The sequence below is a fragment of the Tamandua tetradactyla genome, chromosome 14, assembly GCF_023851605.1.
Source record: "Tamandua tetradactyla isolate mTamTet1 chromosome 14, mTamTet1.pri, whole genome shotgun sequence".
NCBI classification, from domain to species: Eukaryota; Metazoa; Chordata; class Mammalia; order Pilosa; family Myrmecophagidae; genus Tamandua; species Tamandua tetradactyla.
This window is the reverse complement of record NC_135340.1, coordinates 17,779,891-17,805,359: the sequence shown is the minus strand read 5'-3', so window position 1 is coordinate 17,805,359 and position 25,469 is coordinate 17,779,891. Positions and strand designations below refer to the sequence as shown.

General features: G+C 39.2%; 1 protein-coding gene and 1 pseudogene across 1 annotated transcript in view; both read left to right on the top strand.

Annotated features, from left to right (window-relative positions):
• The window catches only part of BRMS1L (BRMS1 like transcriptional repressor), a 76,936-nt gene that overhangs the window by 591 nt on the left and 50,876 nt on the right, over positions 1–25,469 (top strand). The window lies entirely within an intron of this gene.
• Positions 2,522–3,527, top strand: LOC143655254 (lysosomal protective protein-like; annotated as a pseudogene).

Here is a 25,469-nt window from a genome sequence, read left to right as displayed (position 1 = left end):
ACTAAAATTATCTTGCACGAATTAAGGAGAAACTTTAATAATTAATTTTGTGGCTATTTAGAGTTCACATAAATCCAAGAGAAAAATGCTAAGGTCTAGATAGAAATATTAACAAAGAACATGGGAAAATCACAGCAGTATATACCAAAAACTAAAACGTGAAAAAAATGCTCACACTCAATATTTTTAAAAATCCAAATAATTTTATTTTTAACAATACATTTTAAACAGCATTAAGGTGTAATTGATATACAGTAAGCTGCATATTTTAAAGTATACAATTTGATAAATTTGACATATGCATACACCCATGAAAACATCACAACCAAAAAAGTGAACATACCCATCACCTCAAAAGTTTCCTCCAGACCCTTTGTGATCCCACCCTCCCATCGCACTACCCCTGGTCCTAAGACAACCATTGATCTGCTTTCTGTCACTCTGAGTTTGCGTTTTCTAGAATTTTATATAAATGAAGCATACAATATATTCTATGGTTTCTTACATTGAAGTTAATTTGTTTTTTATTTTTTTGTATGCTATATGGTGGGAGCATATTTCGTTGTTTTTCCATGTGACTATCCCATTATTGCAGCACCATTTGTTGAAATTTTTTTTTAGAGTGCGGGGAGGGCAGTGCACAGCCGGGAACTGAACCCCGGTCTCCTGCATGATGGGTGAGAATTCGACCACTGAACTGCCCTTGCAACCCCTTAAAATATTTTAAAACTATAACTTAATAAAACGTTTTAGTCAAATTAGTAAAGGTTTCACTTCTTTTTTTTTTTTTAAATTACAGGACAGTTGCAAAAATAATGCAAACACCATAGAAAAAAAAACACACACACACACCACCAGACACCCAGATGCATCAATTTTAGTACTTTGTCACCTTTGCCATATCATTTTATCTATCCATCATCCATGCATCTATCTATTGACTATTTTCTGAACATTTGAGAGCAGGTTGCACACGCCATACTCCTTGAACATGTAATGCTTCCATGTGCATTTCCTAAGAATAGTGATATTCACTGTATAACACCTTATGTTGAGTTATCAAGGCAAGAAATTTAATATTAATATAGAGCTTTCCATCTATTTTCCCATTTTTTCATGTTCAAGGTCTTTTTTGAGCTTTTTCTCCTCCCTTCTTAGAGAGACCATCTGGTATCATGTATTGCATTTAATTGTTATATCTTTAGTTTCTCTTTCTTTCTTTCTTTTTAAATTGCAGAAAAACGCCTATACAACATAAATCTTCTCATTCTAACCCGTCTAAAGCATGCCATTCAGTATTAACCACACTGACAGTGTTGCAATATCCTCACCACCACCCATTACTAGAATTTTCCGTATACCCCAAGTAGAGACCCTGTACCTATTTTGTGTTAACTCCCCACCGACCCTGCCACCCAACTCAGGTAACCTGTACTTTATCTTTTGTCTCCATGAGTTTACATATTCTCTAATATTTTCTTTGTGGTTACCATGGGGCTTAAATTTAACATCTTAAATATATTACAATCTTGCTTGCTTTAATACCAACATAATTTCAATAGCATACATACATTCTATGTTCCTATAACCCCCTGTCCTACCACCTTCATGTAATTCTTGTCACAAATTACATATTTATACATTATGAGTCCCAAACCATTTATTACTCATTATACTTTATGCATGTGCCTTTTAGTTTCTGTAAGAAGTAAAAAAGTGTAGTTACAAATCAAAAGTACAATCGTACTGATCTTTATCTTTACCCATGTCATTAGCTTTACTGGAGATATTTTTTCAGGTGGCCTTGATCAATTGTCTAGTGCCCTTTCCTTCCATCCTCCTTTAGTTTGCTGAAGCTGATGAAATGCATTATGTCAGAAAACGGACTGACTTTTACAATGGGGATTTATTAACAAGCTTACAGTTCTGAGGCCGTGAAAATGTCCAAAACAGGACATCAACAAGACAATACCTTCTCCCGAAAGACCACCGATCCTCAACAACTCTGTCACAAGGCCAGGCACGTGGCAATGTTCGCTGGTCTCTCCGTTCTCTTCTGGCTCTTGTTGATTCCAGCTTCTGGCTTCCCCTTTATTTCTGAGGTTTCTCCCTGCTTCTGTGTGTCCTTCTCCCTCGACTTATTTCTCTCAACTTCTCTGGCTTCTTCTGTCTTTGCTTTGTCTTTTATCCTCTTAAAAAGTACGCCTGGAAGAGGATTAAAACGCACCCTGAGGCTGAAGGAAGCACTGGCTGAGAAGTAGATCAGTGAACGATGGTGTATACATATGATCAAATACTGTGCTGCTACAAAAAGGGACTAAGTTTTAAGAAATATTGTGAATGAACCTGTGGGATATTAGGTGAGGCAAAATAAGCCAGAAACAAAAGAGCAACTGTTATATGGTCTCATTTAGAAAATGTTTATAAGAAAACAGAGGCCTAGATTGTAAACTCTTATAGCCATCACATGTAGTCCAGAGAGGTAATTATTATTTCTAGATTTTGAGAGGCTCTTTTATATATGCATAGTCTAGTATTTGGAGTTAAGAATGAAGATGAAGGGTCCCATTTCCTCTCGATACATGTGGCTTTTGACAATTACCAGGCACTGCTGAGCTTCTTTGAAAAGTTCCCTACTTTTGCAAACCACGACTTCTGTGTCTTCAGAGAAAGCGACAGGGGTGTGTATGTTCCCTCCTTGAGTGCACAGATTGTCAACAGTCCAGTTTTCCCCAACTTCAAAGGCTTCGGAGTGGAAAATGGAATGACCAGCTTCCACCTGAATGATGAAACTTTGATAAGACTTTGGTTACTACCATGGCCTCATTAGAGATGACCTCTGGGCATTCCTCAACACCTATTGCTGCTCTGAGGGCACCTGCAACTTCTTCACCAACATCAAAGACAGCCACTTCAATGCTATTCAGGAATGGCATGATTCAAGACATTGACCTCATCATCTACAGCCTCTGCTCACCCTGCTGGGGGGCACGTGGCTACCAGGGACATTTTGCTGCAGACATGAGCAACCTCTTCTGAAAATACCAGTTCAGTATGGCCACACCACCTCCCAATGGCCTCATCTCAGGTGGCTGAATGCCTCAACACCACCGCCATGTGTGGGTGGCTCAGCCAGAATGACAAGCGGCAGGCCGTCCTCATCCCCGACTCCGGACCTGCCTGGGAACTGTGCAGCCCCTAAGTTACCTCTCAGTACCAGAGGCAGTACATGGACATGGCTTCTTTCTACCAGGAGCTGCTGCAGCAAGACCTCTGTGTTCTAGTCTACTATGGAGACACAGACCTAGCCTGCAACTTCCTGGGTGGGGAGAGGTTTATCCTGGCCCTGCAGCAGCTGATGATGAGCCCCTACCAGCCCTGGTACTGGAACAGGCAGGTTGCAGGCTTCTTTAAGGAAGATCTCATTTCTCACAGTCAAGGGTTCGGGACACATGGTGCCCCAATATTGACCTGCTCAGGCTTTGAAGATGTTTGAGAGCTTCCTGAAGAATACATCCTTCTTGTGAACTTCCTCAGCTGCTGGTACAGCTTTCCAGAGCAAGACTGGAGTCTCCCATCCCCTCCCATCTTATCTGCTTCTCTTGTGGTGAACACCCTGCCCCAAACCCCTTCCCTAGATGCTCTAAGCTGCTATCACCAAGATGGTGGAATCTGAGAGTTGGCAAGGGAGGAAGAAAAAAATGTCTATGTAAGGAGATGAACAGTTACAGACTCTTGTAAGGCTTTAGGAGCTGCAGATTTCCATTTAGGGTTTTGCCCCTAACTTGCCATGTGACCTTGATGGAGTCACTAAGCTCTTTGAGTCTTTATTCTCCTGTCTTTAAAATGGTAGAGCAACAGTCCAGACTTCTTTTCTTATTCCCAGAGTTTATGGGAGGGGTCGAATTCTTAATAGTGCTTTGGAAAGAATAAACTTTAAAACAAATTGCATTTTGAGAGAATTTCTCATATAAAAGAAATTTTGAAAATCACTTCGTCATACTTCTATCACTCTCCCCTTTTTTAGAAACAGATGTGCCTATTTTCCTATTGCCCACATTAAGATAGCAGAATTGGATATTCTATATGATCTACAGGCTATTAAGAGGAAATATTTCCCTAGAGTCAGTTCTCTTAAAGAGGCATTCATTCATTTAGTAGTTATCAAACATCTACTATGTCCCAAGCACCAGGCTGAGTCCTATTACTAAGTATTAAATACTCCAAAATATAAATTAAAAAAAAAAAGAATGAAGCTGATCAGGTCAGGGTTAAGGTAATTCAGAACACTGGGGTGAGGAAGATATTATCTATATTTTAGAACTGCACCTACTCTTTGAGACCAAAGGAAGAAAAGTTTACTTGCCCAGAAACTAAATTTTATGTAGCACATAATCTAACTCAACCTGTCTGGATAATTCATTTAAACAATCAAAACACAGGGATCTCAGAATAAGAATGAGAGTCTTTAATTCTATATAGCTTAATGTAATGCTGGATACATCCTAGGATATATTAAGCAGATAATCAAAAACTATTGGCAAAGTCCCTTGAGGGATGGGAGAAAAAATATGGAATCATAAAACTTTACTACTGGAGAAACCCCTGATATTATGTCAAACATTAAGGACACTCAAATCAATAGGCCAAGCCCTTGATCTTGAGGCTTGCTCTTGCGAAGCTTATGTGTATAGTGGAGAAACTTAGCCTACATATAAATATGCCTAAGACTTATTTCTGGAGGACCACTTTTGTTGCTCAGATGTGGCCTCTCTCTCTCTAAGCCCAACTCTGCAAGTGAAATTATTGCCCTCCCCCTCTACGTGGGACATGACATCCATGGGTGAAAGTCTCTGTGGTGATGTGGGAGATGACCCCCAGGGATGAGTCTGGCCCTGGCACTGTGGGATCAACAATGCCTTCCTGACCAAAAGGGGGAAAAGAAGTGTAAGAAATAAGGTATCAGTGGCTGATAGAGTTTAAATAGAGTCAAGAGGCTACTCTGGAGGTCACTCTTACACAAGCTCCAGTTAGACATTGCTACCTATCATAACTTGCCAGACCCCAACAAAAGTCATTCCAGCCAATCCTAAAGAACACCTGGGGCAATATATAATATTCTACAAAGGTTCCATGCACTAGGGTAACATTTCAGAAACCTACAACCTCTAGATGGGTCCCTGGACCAGATAAGTCCTGAAATACAGAGGGATCAGCCTCTCTAGAACATCAACTAGTTCTATCCCCCTCTCCCATATTATTGACAGCCTCTTCCAAAATGAAAAAGTTAGAATGAGCATAGCCCAAATATCCCTAAGAGTGGAAGAAAGATCAAAGGTGATGGTGGAGTTATACAGAGAAGTATAAGTATGAGTGCTGAATCATTATACTGATATTTCTTTTAGTGTCCAGTATCTTAGAGCAGCTAGAAGTAAAAATCTAAAATTGTGGAATTGTAACCCGTATCAAACTCTGAAATCTCTTCTACAACTGATGTGGCAATGTGCTTTGAAATGTATTGCTTTTTTGTATATATGTTATTTTTCATAAAAAGAAAAAAAGTCAATTGTCGGATGATAAAAAATATTTATTCCTTCTGGCCTCCAATGTTCTAGAGCATCTAGAAAGAAAAACCCGAGATGATGGTATGGTAGCCCATGATAAACTCTGGGATCTGTCTGTAACTACTTGTTGAAGAGTACCCATTTATAAATGGGTGGGTACTTACCCATTTATAAAGCTGTTCAAGCATTTTTGGTATTTACAATCTCAGCACCCACCTCATCTGGTATCAAAATCTGTTTTAGTTTGCTAAAGCTGACAAAATGCAATATGCCAGAAATGGGCTGGCTTTTACAATGGGGATTTGTTAACTTCCAAGCTTATAATTCTGAGGCCATGAAGATGTCCAAAACAAGACATCAACAAGATAATACCTTCTCCCCAAAGACCAGCAAACCTCAAAAGCTCTGTCACATGTCCAGGCACATGGTGATGTCCGTTGGACTCTCCCTTCTCTCCCAGCTTTTGTTGCTCCCAGTTTTTGGCTTCAGTGGCTTCCCCTTTATTTCCGTGGTTTCTACCTGCTTCTGTATTCCATCTCTCTCAGCTTCCCAGGCCTATTTCAGCTTCTCTGGCTTTTTCTGTATCTTCTCTCTGTCTTTTATCCTGTTATAAAGGACTCCAGTAAGAGGATTAAGACCCACCTTGAATAAGATGGGTCACATCTCAACTTATTTTATGTTCTTATTCACAATAGGACCACACCCAAAAGAATGGAGTAGCTTTAAGAACATGATCGTTTCTGGAGTACATTTACCTTCAAACCATCACACTCCTCTTAGGATTTCATGTAGGGTCAGTCTAGTGGTGACAAAGTCTCACAGCTTTTTGTTTAGGAATTTATTAATTCCCCCTCATCTTTGAAAGACACACAAAAAGCAACAATTTTCAAGATTTGGAAATCTTGATGGGCAATTTTTTTTTGCTTTCAGCACTTTAAATATGTTTTCCCACTGTCTTCTTGCCTCCATGACTTCCAATGAGAAACTGACACTTAATCTTATTGAGGCTCCCTTAGTAGTGATACATTACTTCTCTCTTGTGGCTTTCAGAATTTCTCTCTTTATCTTTGACATTTTACAGTTTTATTGTAATATGTCATGGCATGGCCCTTTCTGGGTTTACCCTGTTTGGAGTTTGTTGAGTGCCTGGATGTATATATTCATGTTTTCTGTTAAATTGGGGGAGTTTTCAGCCACTATTTTTAAAAAAATATTCTCTCTGCTCCTTTTTCTCTTTTTTCTCCTTCCAAGACTCCTACAATGTATGCATTGGTACTCTTGATGGTGTCCCACAGTTTCTTCAGACTCTGCTCATTTTTCTTAGTTCTTACCCCTTTCTGTCCCTTAGACTGGATGGTCTTACCTTCAAGTTCATTGATTCTTTTTTCTGCCAGCTCCAATCTGCTGTTAAACAACTCTAGGAAATTTTTAATTTCTGTTATATGGTTTTCAGTTTTGGTTGGTTCCTTTTCATAGAAAGAAAGGTAGGGAGGAAGGAAGGAAGGAAGGAAGGAAGGGAGGGAGGAAGGAAGGAAGGAAGGAAAAAAGAAAACACCTTTCCCAGTCTTGACAGATTGATCTGTGCAAATACTCTCCATCATAGCTTATTTATACAATAACTATTGAGGCTAGCTCCAGGTCAAAGTGTAAGGGTCTACTTGGTCATTTTTGTACATGCATCTTGTCTTGGGCATGGACATTTGGCCCTAGAAATTCCCCCATTTACATGGTTCTGAATATTCCCTCTTCCCTAAGGAACAGTTTCCTCTACACCCAACAATCCCTTGTCCTGGCAGCATTCTATAGGAGAGCTCTGTGAGCAAGTTCTGGGATGGCAAGTCCCTTTAGCCAGCACCAAATCAGATCAGACATACATGCTTCCAGTATGTGCATGAGGGTTACTCTGCTCCCTCTGGAAATGGGACCTGGAATCTAAATCTAGGACCAGGATAGGTTGCATGCCAACCCAATGTAGTGTGGTGCAGAGTGCAGCCAGGCCACCATAGGATCCTACCACTTTTTTAAAACATTTTTTATTGTGAAATATAACATATATAGCCACACACACAAAGAAATAATTTTAAAAGTACATTTTAACAAGTAGTTACAGAACAGATTTCAAAGTTTGATATGTGTTACCTTTCCACATTTTCAGGTTTTTCCTTCTAACTCCTCCAAAATACTAGAAGCTGCAAGAAATATTGTTATAGTGAATCAGCAGCCATACTTGTTTGTTAAATCCAATCTTCTCTGTTATAACTTCTTCTCTGATCCTACTCATAATCTATAAGGGTCTTTGAGTTCCACCAGTTCTAATTTTTTCATGTTAAAAAGGGGTGTCAATAATATAGGAGAGGGGGATGGAATTAGTTGATATTCCTGGAGAGGCTAGCCCCTTTGGGTTTCAGGATTTATCTGGCCTAGAAACCCTCTGGAGATTAGAGGTTTCAGGAAAGTAAACTTAGTACAAGAAACTTTTGTAGAGTCTCAGAACTGTAGGTGTTCTTTAGGGTTAACAGGAATGATGTTAGTTGTATGGCAAACCAGGACAATAAGTAATATCTAACTGAATCTTGCATAATAGTAGCCTCCAGAATAGTCTCTTGACTCTGTTTGAACTCTCTTAGCCACTGATAGCCTACTTTGTTACATTTCTTTTCCCCCTTTTAGTCTGGAAGGTATTGTCAATCTCATGGTGCCAGGACCAGGTTTAACCCTGGGAGTCATGTCCCAGGTTGTCCTGCAGACTTTCACCCCTGAATGTCACATCCGACCTAGGGGGAGCGGTAAGAATTTTCCTTACAGAGTTGGGCTTAGAGAGAGAGGCGCCACATCTGAATAAGCAAAGAGGTTTCCTGGAAGCAACTCTTAGGCATAATTGTAGTTAGTCTTAATTTCTCTGCTACAGAAATAAGTCTTGTAAGGGCAAGCCTCAGAATCAAAGCCTTGTCCTATTTTCTTGGGACTCTCTAGTGTTTAAGAGAGTACCAGGGGTTTTCCAGATAGGAGAATTTGATATTTCCATATATCTTATCTAGTTCTTCAAGGGACTGTACTGATACTTTTTACTTATCAGCCCCCATCCTGCCCCCCCATAGTCTGGGATGTCTCTGGGTATTACATTAAGCTATATAGAACTACAAGGCCTCATTCCCGTACTAGGCTCCATGTATTTGGGTTGTTTAAATGAGTTATCCAGACAGGTTGACTTAGGTTGTGTGTTAAAAAAAATTCAGATTCTAGACACAGTAAACCTCTCTGTCTCTGGTCTCATACAGCAGGTGAAGCTCTAGAATACATACACATGGTCTTTCATCCTATATTCTGATTTACCTTAGTTTCAACCAGATTGGCTCCATTTCTATCTCTAATTGAAGGCTGATCTCTTTTTTGGTTGCTTTAATTGTTATTGTGTATAGCTATGCTAACTTTCAGGGCAGCTGCACTCCATTTCTGGGTCTTAAGTGTCACAAAGGTAGTAAAAGTTCTGGGGAAATACCAGCTAATACTCATATAGCTCACTGTCTCAGAATCTGGAAATAGGCGTACAACTTCAGACTAAATGTGGTTGCTATAAGGGCTTAGAATCTCACCTCCAATTTTCTTATAAATATTTTCTGTAAGAGACCATAGGATATATGTTCTTTTATTTCTGACTTATTTTGCACAAAGCATTGTCTCCACAGTTCATTCAGTGCATGGCATGCCTGATGACATCATTCCTTTTTGTAGTCGCACACTACTCCATCATATTTATAACTATATATATCACAGTTTGCCTTCTGGCTTCTCAGTCATTGTACCCTTCAGCCCCCTCCATCCACTGGGCATCATGGATAATGTCCAAAATAAACAAACCATGTCTTACAGTGTCCTCACTTGGTTATACAATCAGTAGCTCTCTCAATTTTAAACGATTTTCATTGGTCCAAAGAGACAAAGAACCAATAAACACAGCCTCACCAAATATTAAATCCTCACCTCTTCTAATCTCTTGTCCTTTTCCCCATACCACTTTTAAGCAGCTTTTTTCTTGAGTCGGAATTTGCTGTGTTGCTGAAGGCTTTTAACTGTTTTCTGGAGCTTTGGGAAAGATGGATCTCCCAGTTCCTGCTGGTTGTTCAAAGGTTCTGTGAGGGGATGGGCTCTGAGGTTTCTCACTCTACCACCTTAATTAAGACAGGACCCTATTCCTCATCACTTCTTAAATGAATGCTTAACACAGTGCACAGAACAAATAAATAAGAGGCCAAGGGAAGAGACACATAGGGCAAAGTCTAGGAAGTCTCCCACTCAAGCTTCCACAGCCTCTCCACATGGGGTCAGATGTGTCACCCTCCCAGCACAACTATGTCATTGTCAGTCATGGATGCTCCTAAAATTTGTTTTTTAATTAGTTTTCTTACTGCTGGTGAGTGTGACACCAGGCGCTCCCATAACTTGCATGAATTAGTACAAGCTTTCTGGAAAACAATTTGTCTTTATATTTCAAGACACTTAAAAATGCTTATATCCTTCAATTCAGTAGTTTCACTTTTAGAACCATATCCTAAAAATATAATAAATCAGAAATGGGGCAAATATTTATGCAAAAATAATAAAGCACTGTTTATAATATTGAAAGATTGGATACAATATAATCATCCATCAGTAGGGAGATGAAAAAAAATCCAATAGTTGGAATATTATGTAGCCATAAAAAGTAATTAGTATGAAGACATTTTAATGACATAGAAAATGCTCAAGGAAATATTAAGTGAAAATATTAGATGCAAAACTGAAAATATGTATATTACCAAAGCTGTAAAAGAAACTACTTATGTGAAATATGGATAGAAAATAGATGGAAAAATACTCCAAAATTGTGATTGTATCTCCAAAGTGGTGATTTTTATTTTCTTCTTTATATTTGATCAGTCTTTATTTTCTACAAAAGCATATATTGCTTTTCCAATTTAAAAAAGAAGTTTTTAAAGAACATTAATGTGATGGTTTGAAATGATGTATGTGTCCTAGAAAAGTCATGTTTTAATCCTAATCCCATTTTGTAAAGGCAGCTGTTTCTTCTAGTCCCTATTCAGTCCTGTATGTTTGAAACTGTTATTAGATCATCTCCTTGGAGATGTGCTTTAATCAAGAGTGGTTGTTAAACTGGATTAGGTAGAGGTGTGTCTCCACCCATTTGGGTGGGTCTTGATCAGTTTCTGAAGTCCTATAAAAGAGAAAACATTTTGAAGAACGAGAGAGATTCAGAGAGAGCAGAGCAGAATGACATAGCCACAAGAAGCAGAGTCCACCAGCCAGTGACTTTTGGAAATGAAGAAGGAAAATGCCTCCTGGGTAGCTTCATGAAACAGGAAGCCAGGAGAAGAAGCTAGCAGATGACATCATGTTTGCCATGTGCCCTTCCAGATGAGAGAGGAACCCTGACTGTGTTCGCTATGTGCCTTCTCACTTGAGAGAGAGAGAGAGACCCTGAATTTCATTGGCCTTCTTGAACCAAGATATCTTTCCCTGGATGCCTTAGATTAGACATTTTTATAGCTTTGTTTTAATTGGGACATTTTCTCGGCCTTAGAACTATAAACTAACAACTTACTAAATTCCCCTTTTTAAAAGTCATTCCGTTTCTGGTATATTGCATTCTGGCAGCTAGCAAACTAGAACAATTAAGAAAATCTAATGTACCAATTTTAAACTCACAAAATAAATTAAAATGTAAGTATACTTCTTGAGAGCAAGGATTTTTAAAATTTACCTTTCTGTCCTAGTACAGCAGTTGTATTTGTTCATTCTAAATTAGTGGATTCACATCAGGAAATGGTTTCTTTTGATAGTAGAAGAATCATCAGATCCAATGATTCTAACTATCATTTATTTGATGAGTTTGGATTCCTGTCCTTGACTGTAGGTGTTTTTTTGTTGTTGTTGCTATTGTCATTTTTGTCTGAAGTACTAATTGGATCTCACCACTCAGGGGAACTACAATCTACCATAACTCAACATGCACAAAACTAAACTTGTCATCTTCATCCTATACCCTCCCAAACCTGATCCTCTTTCATTAAACTTCATACTTGATGTTTCTCCATAAGATTAAGTTTTCAATCCAGAGACTAGAATCATCTTAAGGTTTTTCCTCCTCATCCCCGTCATGTCCAATCAGTTGCTGGGTCCTGATGATTCTACTTCCTAAATATCTCTTGCTCTGTCCCTCTCCTCTTCATTGTCACATCCTTTGTTCGGGATGTTTCTCACCATCTCTAGCCTGGTGTGTGAAAAATGTCAGTCACTTCCTCCTTACCCTCACATCTTAGTAGGATTTGAATGCCCCACTCCTTTTTGGGGGGGGGGAAGGGGGGTATTTTTTTTAATTACAGAGTTGCAGGCCTGGCCCAGGGGATAAGTGTGTAGGTGCTAGAGCCACACACTCCATTCTTTTTAAAGTAAGTTTTAAGAGTTTAAAAAAATACCCAGTTGTTTTTATTTCTCACGAACACTTGAGTATCTGTACTAATGAAGAGACCTGTCATGGATAGATCAAAACATCATTTTTTATTTCTTTTTATTTTTTTGTGTGATTTATGGATACATATTTGTTTATGGATATGTCTTAGACAGGAAATGCATAGCACTTTGGATCAAAGAACAAAACCCACACTGAGGTACTGACTTCAGAAAGCTAGAAACATGTCCCTATAATATAACTTCTTCCCACTCCAGAGTGATTATGAATAATATACCTTGCTCCATTCCAGAGAGATTATGACCAGCATTTCTAGGTCTACTAGTCAGACTTTGAAAAAAGCAAAAATTGGTCCCTTGCTCTTTCTAAACTTACTGAAGTGGAGATGGAAAAAACAAACAGGTAATTAGTTACATTGGTTGAAATGGATATGTGTTGGCTTACCTGCCACCTTGGGCAGATTTTTCTATGGAAAACCATTCTCTCTTGGTCACTGACTCACTTGATTTCATCCCTCTCTGGCCTTTTTTGCTTTCAGGGATGGCAGGTAAACCAATTACAGTCTAGTACTCTGGGTAAAGCATGACTTCAGGGATGAGCACTATGCTGGTTTGAAGCTATTATGTAACCCAAAAACCCATGTCCTTTAATCCTCATTCAATATTGCTGGGTGGGATCTTTTTTATTGTTTCCATGGTGATGCAACCCACCCAATTGTGGGTGGTAACTTTTGATTAGATGGTTTCCATGGAGATGTGTCTCCACCCATTCAAGGTGGGGTTGCTCACTGGAGCCCTTTAAAAGGGAACCATTTTGGAAAAAGCCTTAGAGCCATGAGAGCCACTAGAAGCGACAGAGCCACCAGAACCAACAGAGCCCTGGGGAAGCCATTGAGAAAGCCTTATGAAATGAGGAGATAAAGCTAGCAGATGTTACCATGTGCCTTTCCAGTTGCGAGAGGAAACCTTGAACATCATCAGCCTTCTTGAACCAAGGTGTATTTCCCTAGATGTCTTATATTGGACATTTTTATATCCTTGCTTTAATTTGGACATTTTCACAGCTTTAGAACTGTAAGCTGGAAGTTATGTTATCTCCACAGAGATGTGACTTGCCCAATTGTGGGTATTAACCTTGGATTAGAGGAAGCTGTGACTCCACCCATTCACAGGTGGGTCTTGATTAGTTTGCTGGAATCCTTTAAAAGAGGAAGCATTTTGGAAAGAGCCACGAAGACAGAGTCCATCAGCCAGCGACCTTTGGAGATGAAGAAGGAAATTGTCCCTGGGGTGCTTCATGAAACAAGAAGCCTGGAGAGAAGGCTAGCAGATGCCACCAGGTGCTTTTCCAGTTGAGAGAGGAAACCCAGAACGTCATCAGCCTTCTTGAACCAGGGTGTCTTTCCCTGGATGCCTTAGATTGGACATTTTTACATCCGTGCTTTAATTTGGACATTTTCATAGACTTAGAACTGTAAACTAGCAACTTATTAAATTCCCCTTTTAAAAAGGCCATTCTGTTTCTGGTATATTACATTCTGGCACCTAGCAAACTAGAACATCATACAATACAGCAATTGCACGAAAGTCCAATAAATATCTGCACACAAATGTCTATAGCAGTCTTATTCATAACACCAAAAGCTGGAAGCAACCAAGAAGTCCTTCAAGAAGTGAATGCATATATAAACTGTGGTATGTCCATACAATGGAATATTATTCTGTGATAAAAAGAAATGACCTATTGAGCCACAAAAGATGTGAATGAATCTTAAATGCATATTGCTCCTTGAAAGAAGGCAGTCTGAAAAGGCTGCATACTGTGATTCCAATTATACGATATTTTGCAAAAGGTAAAACTATAACAATGGCAAAAAGATCAATTGTTGCCAGGGTTGGACAGGTGAAACACAGGGGATTTTATAGGGTGGTGAAACTATTCTATGTGATTTTGCAATTGTGGATACATGTCACTATGCATTTGTCAATACCTATGGAATTTTATAGCACAAAGAATGAACCTTAACATATGAAAATGAAAATGCATTTAAGAAGGCTGGAGCTCCCAGGATGGAATGCAGATATGACAAAATAATCCAATTGCATTACAGTATATGAAACAACTTCAACTGATGGTGTGGGGGAAAGGTACTCATTTGTAAATAAGTGGAATCTGTAAGACTAAAGGCAAAGGAAATGGTAGTATGAATTCATGTTTAAATGAATATAGATACAGATAGTTACATATAGAAATATTTATAGATATGTGTAGATACATGGGTTAGTAAATACACATACATTTCCTTGCTCCATCAGCTGAGAGGGCTTAGAAGCAATGACATCCTAATAGCAATGAGCATACCTAGCACCCAGATCTTGGTTTTTAATACCATTCTCCAATAGAAGGAACCAGAGCTCTTTGAAATAATTGTTAATTCTAAGACTGGGGCAGGAAATAAACAAACTGCGCCTGGAGCATCTTATAGTGCCAGAAAGTATGAAAGTGCTAAGTACACATACACACAATATGATTGGGGTAAGTAACCTGAAAGAGTCCCAATGGCTAAAGCTGGAACAATATGAACAACAAAATAGATTATAATACAAAGTATGAAATTAATATCCATGAGTCCATACTGATCTAAATAAATGATTGAGTAAATAAATAAATGATTGAATATGTAAATAAGTGTCAGAAGAGAGGCAAATTTCCCAGGCAAAAAAAGTTCTGAAAATTGATGTAGCCACACCAGTCTCAAGGAAATGTTGTACAGCTCCTTAAGTGTGGGATGCCCTTGGTGACTTTCTTTCAAAGAGCGCAGTATGGAAAGGGAGAGTGTGCTGGATTGAAAGGATGTATGTCTCCTAGAAAAGCCATGTTTTAATCTAAATCCCATTTCATAAAGGCAAAATAATTCTTCTTCAATACTGTGCATTTGAAACTGTAATCAGATCATCTCCCTAGAGATGTGTTTTAATCAAGAGTGGTTGTTAAACTGGATTAGGTGATGACATGTCTCCACCCATTTGGGTGGGTCTTGATAAGCTACTGGAGTCCTATAAAAGAGGAAACATTTTGGAGAATGCAGGAGATTCCGAGAGAGCAGAGAATGCTGTAGCACCAGGAAGCAGAGAGTTCACGAGCAAGCAACCTTTGGAGATGAAGAAGGAAAATGCCTCCCGGGGAGCTTCATGAAACAGGAAGCCAGTAGAAGAAGTTAGCAGATGACGTTGTATTCACCATGTGCCCTTCCAGTTGAGAGAGAAGCCCTGACTGTGTCACCATGTGCCTTCTCACTTGAGAGAGAAACCTTGAAGTTCATCGGCCTTCTTGAACCAAGGTATCTTTCTCTGGATCCCTTTGATTGAACATTTCTATAGACTTGTTTTAATTGGGACATTTTCTCAGCCTTAGAACTGTAAACTAGCAACTTATTAAATTCCCCTTTTAAAAAGCCATTCTGTTTCTGGTATAGTGCATTTCAGCAGCTAGCAAACTAGAACAGAGAGGAAAGAGCAACTTTACAGTAAAGGAATTTGGGCAAACACGGTCTCAGTCGGATGGTCAAGGTCAACTTCCACAGCAATAAGTTAGGTTGACAGTATGTATGTTGATAAAGATGTGATGAAAAGTGAACTACACTACTCGGGTCTTTCTCCCCCAAACTCATAACCCCAGTCTAATCGTGAGGAAAACATTAGACAAATACCAGTTGAGGCACATTCTAGAAAATACCTGATCAGTACTCTTCAAAACTGTTAAGGTCATCAAAACCAAGGAAAGTTTGTGAGACTGTCATAGCTAAGAGGAATCTAAAGAGACATGATGACCGAATGTAACGTAGTATCTTGGACAGATCTTAAAACAGAAAAAGAACATTAGGTAAAACTAAGGAAATCTGAACATATGATGTTTAGTTAATAATAATATTCATTAATTGTAGCAAATATACCATACCAATGTAAGATGTTAATAATAGGGAACAGTAGGGAGAATGTGGGAACTCTGAACTACCTATTCAATGCTTCCGCAAATCTAAAACTATTTCAAATTTTAAAGTCTACTTTAAAAATTAACCTGAGAAATAAAAAAATATTTAATTCACCTGAAAGTAATAAGAAATCATTACATGATGATAAATGCTTTGTTTGAAAAATGTATTAATGAACAAATTAATTAACTTTTTTCAAAACAAAAAAAATATTCAGTGAAAAAACTGTCATGGTTTTTACACTTTTTGTAAATCTCTTTAATAGCTTTCTAAATAGAAGATAGCTGGATTCTTATGATGTGATTTTTTTTTATTGAATTATATGAAGAAAATTTGACCTTATACAGATGTGTAACTGGAAAATAGCTCAGTATACTTTTAGCTTTTTCAGATATATGTGGATATTCTATTTGGACACCACACTAAAACTCAACAAGTGGTAGTTTCTTAAAGATTAGTTGCAATGTGAAGTATGAAATCATACTGATAAACTTTATGTACTCTTTACATTGACATTTATTAGTCTGTCTTGCACTTTGAATGGTTATTTTACTCATACATGTTTTTGAAACACTATGCATTGGTCATGTAGAAAATACTTGTTCACTGAGTTATGCAGCTCTTCCTACATCAATCATTTCACTATACAATATCAAAGAACCTATGTACATCATAAGTATTGGAAAGTTTGTAATGCTCACAGTGGTAGATAAAAGCTTTCCAAATTTCTGATTTTTACTTGTAAGTTCAAATTTTATCCTTGGCAACAAAACTGTCAATTGTTTTCCTAACAGTGTCAGGCTCACTTTGTTAATTTTTATGACAATATGTGCCCAGTATTTAAGTTTGAATAACCATAGTTTGCTTATTGGTAGATCTTTCAAGTGAAAATGGTATTGCTTAAATAAAGTGATTTGTTCACTGTGAATTCAGCTGCACAACTGTTTCCCCTTAGGCCACTGTTGGACTTTGGTATGCAGCATTTGTGCTTTATGCTGTTACCCATTTTGTTACACCAAATATTAAAAAGACGTGTATTCAAGGCTTGAGATTTCATTAAGTTAATCATGTTTACGGCTTTATCTAGTACATTCTTAAGGGAATTTTTTTTTTAACTGTGAGTGGCAGTGAAGGATACAAAGAATATCCACACCATTTAGTACCTTCATGCTGAGGCACCAACCGTTTTACTCATCATTGCTTTTGCACCTTAAGTTCAATGTCAACACAGTGAAAAAACAGCAAATAATATCTTAAAAACATATTATGGAGATAGTTGTTTTTTTTTAACTTTTTTAATTGTATAGTATAACATATATACAAAGAAAAGAAATAAAAAAGCAGTAGTTTTCAAAGCACTCTTCAACAAGTGGTTACAGGATAGATCTCAGAGTTTGTCATGGGCTACCATATGATTCTCTCATATTTTTCCTTCTAGCTGCTGCAGAATATAGGAAGCTAGAGTGCTGAAATACTTTGTTATCATCACAACCACTTTTTTTCCTTCTTTTTTTTGTGAACAATAACACCTATAAAAAAACCTAAAATTGTGAAATTGTAACCCATGTCGCAATCTGAAATATGTTCTACAACTAATTGTGGTGTTGTGCTTTGAAATTCATGTTTTTTTTCACAAATTTAGGTTTTTATTTCTAGCTGCTCTAAAATACTGAAGACTAAAAGAGGTATCAATTTAATGATTTAGCATTCATATGCATTTGTTAAGTCCTATCTTCTATGTATAATTCCACCATCACCTTTGGTCTTTCCACACCTCTCTTTGGGGGTGTTTGGGCTCTGGCAATTCTAAATTTTTGATATTGGAAGGATCTGTCATTAATATGGGATAGGGAGATGGATCTGATGTTCTGGAGAGATTGGGCTAGGTTTCAGAACTTATCTGGACGAGGGACCCATCTGGAGTTTGTAGGTTTCTGAAAAGTTACTCTTGTGCCTGGAACCCTTGTGGGATCTTATATATTGACCTAGGTGTTCTTTAGGATTGGCTGGAATGGTCCTGGTTGGGGGTTGGCAGGTTATGATAGGTAGCAAGGTCTACCGGAAGCTTGCATAAAAGCAATCTCCAGAGTAGCCTCTTGACCCTATTTGAACTCTCTCTGCCACTGATACTTTATTAATTACACATTTTTCCCCCTTTCGGTCAGGAAGTAATAGTTGACTCCACAGTGCCAGCTCTGGATTCATCCCTGGAAGTCATCTCCCACATCACCAGGGAGACTTTCACCCCTGGATGTCATGTCCCATGTAAGGGGGAGGGCAATGATTTCACTTTCAGAGTTGGGCTTAGAGAGACTGAGGCCACATCTGAGCAATAAAAGACATCCTCCAGAAGTAACTCTTAGGCATGTCTATAGGTAGTCTAAGCTTTTCTGCTACCTACATAAGCTTCATAAGAGTAAGCCTGATGATCGAGGGCATGGCCTATTGATTTGGGTATCCCTAAGGTTTGACACAGTATCAGTGGATTCCCTGATGGTAAGGTTTAATAGTTTCATAGTCTTTCTCCCCTTTCTCAGGGGACTTTGCCAATACTTTTTGACTATCTGCTTAATATGTTCTAAGATGTTTCCAGGCATTACAATAATCTATACAGGATTAAAGGACCTCTTTCTTATTCTGTGCTTCCTGTGTTTCAATTGTTCAAATGAGCTATATAGATAGGTTGAAATAGATTATGCAGTACAGAAAATTTCAGTTCCAGATCAAATAAGCCTTTCTTCCATTGGTCTTAAAGAGTATGTGTGGTGCTAAAATATAGACACTGTCTTCCTTAACCCTATGTTCTGAATTACTTTAACCCCTTTTGAACTTGAGGACCTCCTGAAAGGGTTTGGGGGGATACCTAAGGATCACAGACTATCCTTTGAAAACAGGTAATATTGACATGACAGGATCATAGGAAATAAAATGAAATAAAAAGCAACATTAATTCTAAAGGGGTGGGGGTCTGTATTAGTTAGGGTTCTCTAGAGAAACAGAATCAACAGGAAATATTTGTAAATACAAAATTTATAAAAGTGTCTCACATAACTGTGGGAATGTAGAGTCCAAAATCTGCAGGGTAGGCTGTGAAGCTGACGACTCCAATTGAGGGTCTGGAAAAACTCCCCAGGAGAGGCTAACCGGCTGAAGCAGAAAGAGACCCTGTCTCTTCTGAACCTCCTTAAAAGGCTTCCAGTGATTAGATTAAGCATCACTCATTAAAGAAGACACTCCCCTTGGCTGATTACAAATGGAATCAGCTGTGGATGTAGCTGATGTGATCATGATTTAATTCTATGAAATGTCCTCATAGCAAAAGACAGGCCAGCACATGCCCAACCAGGCAAACAGGTACAATCACCTGGCCAAGTTGACATATGAACCTGACCATGAAAGTCCATTGCTTGTCAACCAGAGTATGTGTCTATTTCAGTTAGAACAAATTGCCCCTTCTATGAAGGGAGTGGTCCAATGTAATCAACCTGCCATCATGTAGATGGCTGGTCAACTCGGGGAATGGTGCCACATTAGGGGCTGAGTGTGGGTCTTTGCTGCTGGCAGATTGGGCACTCAGCAGTGGCTGTAGCCAAGTCAGCCTTGGTGAGTGGAAGTCTATGTTGCTGAGCCCATGCATAACCTCCATTCCTTCCACCATGGTCGCTTTGTTCATGAGCCCATTGGGCAATGGCAGGAGTTGCTGGGAAAAGAGGATGACTGGTATCCACAGAATGGGTCATCTTATCCACTTGATTATTAAAACCTTCCTCTGCTGAAGTCACCCTCTGGTGTGCATTCACATGGGACACAAATATGTTCATGTTTTTAGCCCACTCAGAAAGGTCTATCCACATAACTCTTCCCCAGACCTCTTTGTCACCAATTTTCCAATAATGGTTTTTCCAAGTTCCTGACCATCCAGCCAAACCATTAACAACAGCCCATGAGTCAGTATACAAATGCACCTCTGGCCAGTTCTTCTTCCAAGCAAAATGAACAACAAGGTGCACTGCTCGAAGTTCTGCCCACTGGGAGGATTTTCCCTCACTACTGTCCTTCAAGGACACCACAGAAAGGGGTTGTAATGCTGCAGCTATAGCACTTTTGGGTGGTACCTACATATCGTGCTGAACCATCTGTAAACCAGGTCGGAGCTTTCTCTTCCTCAGTCAATTCACTGTAAGGAACTCCCAAGAGGCCATAGCTTTAGTCTGGGAAAGTGACAGAAGTGGAGACCATGGGCATTTGGGCCGCTTCCTCATGTAACTTACTTATGCCTTCAGGACCTTCTCTGGCTCTAACTCTTATGTACCATTTCCATTTTATGATGGAGTGCTGCTGCACATGCCCAACTTTATGGCTTGGTGGGTCAGAAAACACCCAGCTCATGATAGGCAACTCAGGTCTCATGGTAACTTGGTGTCCCAAGGTTAAATGTTCAGTCTCTACTAAGGCCCAGTAGCAGGCCAAAAGCTGTTTCTCAAAAGGAGAGTAGTTATCTGCAGAAGATGGTAAGCCTTTGCTCTAAAATCCTAAGGGTCTGCATTGTGATTCTCCTATAGGAGCCTGCAGGAGGCTCCAAACAGCATCTTATTTGCCACTGACACTTCCAGCACCATTGGATCTGCTGGATCAAGTGGCAAAGAAGCTTGTACAGCAGCCTGGACCTGTCGCAGAGCTTCCTCTTGTTCAGGTCCCCACTCAAAATTAGCAGTTTTTCTGGTCACTCGGTAAATGGGCCAGAGTAGCACACCCAAATGAGGAATATGTTGTTGCCCAAACCCAAAGAAACCAACCAGGTGTTGTGCCTCTTTTTTGGTGATAGAGTGGCCAGATGCAGCAACTTATCCTTCACCTTAGAAGGGATATCTCTACATGCCCCACAACACTGGACACCTAGAAATTTCACTGAGGTGGAAGACCCCTGTATTTTTGTTGGATTTTTCTCCCATTCTCTGACTCGTAAATGCCTTACCAGTAAGTCTAGAGTAGTTGCTACTTCTTGGTCACTAGGTCCAATTAACATGATATCATCAATATAATGGACCATTGTGATGTCTTGTGGGAGGGAGAAATGATCAAGGTCCCTGCGGACAAGATTATGACATAGGGCTGGAAAGTTGATATACCCCTGAGGTAGGAGAGTGAAAGTATATTGCTGACCTTGCCAGCTGAAAGCAAACTGTTTCTGGTGGTCCTTACTAACAGTTATTGAGAAAAAAGCATTTGCCAGATCAATAGCTGCATACCAGGTACCAGGAATGTATTGCTTTGCTCAAGCAATGATACCACATCTGGAACAGCAGTTGTGATTGGAGGTACCACCTAGTTGAGCTTACAATAATCCACTGTCATCCTCTAAGACCCATCTCTTTTCTGCACAGGCCAAACAGGAGAGTTGAATGGGGATGTGGTGGGAATCACTACCCCTGCATCCTTCAAGTCCTTAAGAGTGGCAGTAATCCCTGCAATACCAGGAATCCGGTATTGCTTCTGATTTACTATTTTGTTAGGTAGGGGCAGTTCTAGTGGCTTCCATTTGGCTTTTCCCACCATAATACCCCTCACTGCCCAAGTTAGAAAGCCAGTATGGGGATTCTGCCAGTTGCTCAATATGTCTATTCCAATTATGCATTCTGGAAATAACTACAGAACTGGGGAAATAACCCCACTGGACCCACTGTAAGATGGACCTGAACGAAAACTCCATTGATCACCTGACCTCCATAAGCCCCTGTTCTGACTGGTGGACCAGAGTGATATTTTGGGTCCCCTGGAATTAATGTCAATTCTGAACCAGTGTCTAATAATCCCCGAAATACCTGATAATTTCCTTTTCCCCAATGCACAGTTACCCTGGTAAAAAGCCTCCTTGGGGAAGGCTTGGAGGAAGATTAACAGTATAGATTTGTGGCAATGTAACAGGGTTCTCCCCCAAAGGGACCTGGCCTCCCCTTCATTCAAAGGGCTCTGGGTCTGTAAACTGTCTCAAGTCTGGAAATTGATTGAGGGGCCATGACTCTGTGTTTTTGTAATTCAAGTTAGACTTCTGTTCATTTGACCCGGAACTCTTTTGTTTATACAGCTCAAAGAAGCATTTAGTAGACTGCCCATCTGTTGTATTTCTAGGTACCCCATGATTTACTAGCCAATGCCACAAATCTCTGCGAGTCAGATTATTTTGACTCCTGCTTTGAGTTTGCTGTCTATTATAATAGCCACATCTATCTCCTCTTTGGCAATTAAGTGCTGCCATTTGGCCAACTTGGGATCCAGTCATCCCCACTGTGTTTAAGGATTCCAGCTCAGTGACAGCAGTTCCCACAGTAATATCTGACCTACAGAGAAGTGCAACTACAGAGCTCTTCAGGGATGATGGCGCTAGTCTCACAAATTTATTTTTCAGTGTTCTGGTGAAAGGTGCATCCTCCAGACATTCCTGGGGTGTAAGAGCAGGCTTCGCATGATAAATCCACTCTAATAATCCAATCTCTCTAAGCCTCTGGATCCCCTCATCTACATTATACCAGGGCAGTTCTGGCATTTCAACCTCAGGTAATGTCGGCCACCTTTTGATTCATGTTTCAGCCAACCAACCAAACAAACTGTTAATGCCTTTTCTAAACCCTCGAGCTTTAACATTATCTCTGCTTAGTGGGCCCATATCAATAAATTCAGCCTGATCCAGCCTTATATTCCTCCCACTATTATCCCACACCCTTAAAATCCATTGCCACACATATTCCCCTGATCTCTGTCTATATAAATTGGAAAACTCACACAATTCTTTTGGAGTACCATGTACCTCCTCATGTGTGATACTTTGCACCTCACCTTTAGGGGCCTATTGGGACTTTAGTCTAGTTATAGGTCTGGAAGTAATGAGGGGTGGTGGGGGTGGGTCATGAAAAGAATTAGAAGTATCTTCCAAGCCATTTGCTTCAGGGCATTCATTTGCAGTTTCATCTGTTGAAACAGGATTAATCACTCTAGGGCGAATCCCTTCAGGTGGAGGTTGGGTGGCCAACTCCTCAAGGCAGACTGGAGGTGGGGTGGCTATGTCCTCAGGGCAGACTATTACAGGGTTATCTAGAGAAGACTCAGCATGACCTAGGGTTTCACCTTGCCACTGACATCATTATCAATCCATATGTCACCATCCCATTTTTCAGGGTCCCACTCCTTTCCAGTCAATGCCCTCACTTTAACGGCAGACACCATGCAACATTGAGATTTCACTTTACGTTGTAAAGCTGCTACTCTAAAAACAAGATTCTGAGTCTGATTTTCAGAGATCTCAAGTCTATGGCTACAGGAAATAAGATTTTCCTTCAGGACACTCACAGAAACATCTACATCTGTCAGACGGCACTTAAGCTTTTTGTTTGAAGCCTTAAGCCCATCCCTTTCACTTGTTAATGCATACAGTGTATCTAACAACCACCAGCCAACATCTCTATACGAACTATTTCCACAAAACTCCGTAAAGGTGTCAAAAACAGATTCCCCAGAGCCTGGCTTTGTACAAGTGAAGCATTAGAAGAAGTGAATGGTGATATTTTGACTATCTCTTTTGCCAACTTACTGCATGGATCGGCAATGTCATTCTGATTATGGGAATCAGAGTCCTTAGTGCCTTTGAGTTCAGTCAGTTTAGAAAACCATTCATAAAAACCCATTTTTAAGATTCTGTTTCTTAAGAATCACTCCTGGTACCAAGTTGTATTAGTTTGGGTTCTCTAGAAAAACGGAATCAACAGGAAATATTTGTAAATATAAAATTTATAAAAGTGTCTCATGTAACTGTGGGAACGTAGAGTCCAAAATCTGCAGGGCAGGCTGTGAAGCTGACAACTCCGACGGAGTGTCTGGACGAACTCCACAGGAGAGGCTCACTGCCTGAAGCAGGAAGAGACCCTGTCTCTTCTGAATCCTCCTTAAAAGGCTTCCAGTGATTATATTAAGCATCAGTCTTTAAAGAAGACACTCCCCTTGGCTGATTACAAATGCAGTCAGCTGTGGATGTAGCCAACATTGTCATGATTTAATTCTATTAAATGTCCTCATAGCAAAAGACAGGCCAGCACTTGCCCATCCAGACAAACAGGTACCACCACCTGGCCAAGTTGACACATGAACCTGGCCATGACAGGGTCTAAAATTTAATCTTAAAAGGTTAACATGCAATAAATCATAATTGGGGACATGATAACAGAAAGAAATTACAAAGTATATTCATGAAAGGAAACAGGAAAACAGATTACATCACACACAAGTCAAGAAGCATTAGAGTATTATGCTGAACTAAGAACAGAGAGAATCCATAATCATATACAACAAATATAGAATTTCTTATATGTTTTACATAATACTAAAATATGTTTTTCGTATTTTATTCATATTAAAAACGTTTTTTAGGATTACTATTGAAACAAAGGCTGCCGACATTATTCAATGCATAGAGAAGATGAACCAAATACCACGAGAAGGGAAATAGATAAATGATATCCTATATCCTCTCCCACATGCCCCAAATTTAATCCATTACTGTTTTATAGATTTTTCCTTTCAAATATCTCAAATTTCTATTTCTTCTCACCCTATAACCTCCACTCCTCTCCAGGCAGCCATCATATCTTACTTCAACTTTTGACTGATTTATCCCTTTCTTTGTTCCTAACTAATCCATTTTCCTCTAAGTAACCAGTGATCTTTTTTTAAAAAAAAGATCTAATTTTAAATTGTACTCTTATCAACAATCCAACCTCATTATCTCCTCTTATAAACTTACCAGTAGCAACCCATTGCATTTAGGATCTTTAAAAATCAAATTTTCTAGTACTCTACAAGGCAGCCTTTGTCTGCCTCTCCAGCCTCACCTTGTGCCCTTTTCACTCTTGAACACTAATGTACATCCACAGTAGTCTCTTATATCTTCAAACATGACATGCCAAGCTCTTTCCTACATCAGTTCCTTCCCATATGCTATTTCCTTAGATGTAATGTCCCTCCTCTTGCTCTTGTAACTGAAAAGTTAGGATTTAAGAAATGATTATGATTACTGAATCAATATACAGGTATTTCTTTCTATTTTCTAGTGCATCAGAATAGTGAGAAGGAAATGCCTGAAATTCCTGAACTGTAATCCAGTTGCCTTGGTCTTTGATAATGATTATATATCTATATAGCCTTTATCTTGTGAACTTGTAATTGTAAAAATCTTGTCACTTGTACCCCCTTTATGCATTTCTTTTTCCAACTTTAAAACCTTATAATCACAAATGCAACCCCCCTAATGTTAATGCAGGAATTTGAGTCAGTTCACAGCTAACCATTAACTGTTCTTGTAATGATTAGCTTAGGTCTAGAATAGCTCCATTCCTTTACATTTGTAAATTGTTCTGCTTATATGTGTTACTGAGATGGTAACAGTTCCATCTCCCCTTAT